The sequence below is a fragment of the Notechis scutatus genome, chromosome 1, assembly GCF_049901735.1.
Source record: "Notechis scutatus isolate UNSWTSFEM ecotype Mainland chromosome 1, rNotScu1.2, whole genome shotgun sequence".
Classification (NCBI taxonomy): Eukaryota; Metazoa; Chordata; class Lepidosauria; order Squamata; family Elapidae; genus Notechis; species Notechis scutatus.
In genome coordinates, this window is record NC_142009.1 from 60,137,759 (window position 1) to 60,140,063 (window position 2,305).

Below are 2,305 nucleotides of genomic sequence, written 5' to 3' on the forward strand. Positions count from 1 at the left end.
GCTAGCTTATTTGTCTGAATTGGTTTTCTTTGATTGGGATATTGTTTACTTCTTGATGTTGGTCTAGCATTACTATTTATATTAATCTTTGGTCATCTGGATTTTAATTGCTGATGGGGAGATATTTTGATATTTTTTTGTTCCTTTTTCGCTTTATAACAGTCTCTTTTAAATGACATGTAGATGCTGTTTATCTCTATATGTCCAATTTGTTTCAGTAGCAAGCTTCTAAGACGTCTCCTAGCATATTTGGACTTGGCTTGGTCTAGGATACTTAGAGTTTCCCAGGTGAAACTATAATTAAATTTGTCCATTAGTTGTGAAGTTAAGGAGTTTTCATCATGTCTTCTGACTGCTAACTGGTTTTCAAGGTTGTGCTCTGCTAATCTTCTGCCTGTTTTTCCTATGTGTTATAACGCTGCACTGTATATTGTAGATCAGTGGTGTCAAACTTGCAACGACATGGCCTTATCATGTGACATATCATAACTTTTCCACCTTTGCTAAACCAGTGGGTATGATGCATCCAGCCTGCAAGCCGCGAGTTTGACACCCCTGTTATAGATGATTCCTGTTTTTTCTTCTGCAACTGCTGGGCCTTTTGGTCTACTTAGGATGTTTTTGAGGACTTTAGTTGGTTTGTGTGCTATGGTGATGCCATGTGGTTGTAACAGTTTGTTGGTTGTTTCTGAGATACTTTTGATGAATGATAGCATTATCCTTTTCACAGCTTGTGTTGGTTGTGTTATATTGGGTTAAGCAATCAGGCACATTTTGATAAAGTTGCATTGATAGAGAGATGTTGTATAGATTATCTGTTTCCTTTTTCTGATATTCAGGATTCCTACAATGTGTTTGTCCATTTGTGTAAGATTAAAACATAATTTAAATATGTTAAGGTTATTAATAATGTTTTTTCATGGCATATGATTATGTCTATGACCCTGTATGGCAATCCCAAGATGCTTTTCAAAAGGCAACTGGATTTTCTTGTTTTCCTTGAAAATGTTCACTTCTCATTCAAGACAACCATGACTTGGATAATTGAGATTCTCCATAGACCTGTATGGCAATCTTTTTCTAGTCTGGCATTTTTTAATTGTTTGGAGATTACAATTTCCAAAATTTCTGGTTAACATGCCAATAAAGCTGGCTGTATGCCCTTACATGGAAGTTGATTCCCTGGAAGATAATGTGATTTCCCTTTGGTAGACATTTACTACAAATCATTTTGTGATGACACCACCAGACATTCTGATGAAAGTAACATTATATGCTGATTTCCAAAGCTCTAAACAAGTATTTGCAGTGATGGCTTAATGCAAAGTTGTTCTTCAGTTTTCATCTCCATGGTCAGATTACAAAGTTTGGAAGCAACACAAATGGATTATTATTTAGATTCTGAAATACTATATAAATATGGATAAATCAGGTCTTTAGATTATAACAGGGCTCTCAAACTCCTGGCCCATGGGCTGGATGCATCATGCACTAGCCACACCCATACCTGGTTTAGCAAAGGGGAAAAAAGTCCCGATACATCATGTGATGCTGCATTCACATGAGTTTGACACCCCTGCATTATAAAATGGAAAATAATAAGCACTTTTTTGTAATCCAAGAAAGATAACAGCACTCTGTGATGTCAAGCTGGCCACACAACCATGGAAATGTCTTTGGACAGTGCTTTTCAGTGGCCTTGAAACAGAGATGAGCATCACCCCTATAGTGGCAATGACTAGCAGAATAAAATCTGCAGGGACTCCTTTACCTTTACCTTTATAATCCAAGCATTGCTGTTTAAAGATTCAAGAATCCCACATCATTATACAAATTATATTTAGAATCATATAATAAAAAGGAGCCTTTTAGGCCATCAATCCTCTTTGGTGCAGGAATCTACATTAAACTTCATGACGGATGTTTCTCCAGTTTATATTTGAACATATTTTAGTGAAAAGGATCCTACCACTTCACTTGACAGTTCAACCATCAAACTGTTGTTACAGTTAAGAAGTTTTTTATAATATTCAATGGGGTATGTTTTTCTGTTACTTCAACCATTATTCATTTATTTATCAAATGTCTATGGCCACCAATTTCACACAAAGTGATTCTGGGTGGCATAAAATACAATCAACAATAAAACCATTCTTTTAAAAAAATACTATTTAAAATAACTATGAAGAACATCATGCAATAATGTATCACCAACTCATGGGCAACCTATTACCAAGGCCCAGGCCTGCTGAATTTTTTTTTTTTTTTTTAGAAATAGTTTAAAGGTTATTCAGATTGGAGCTAA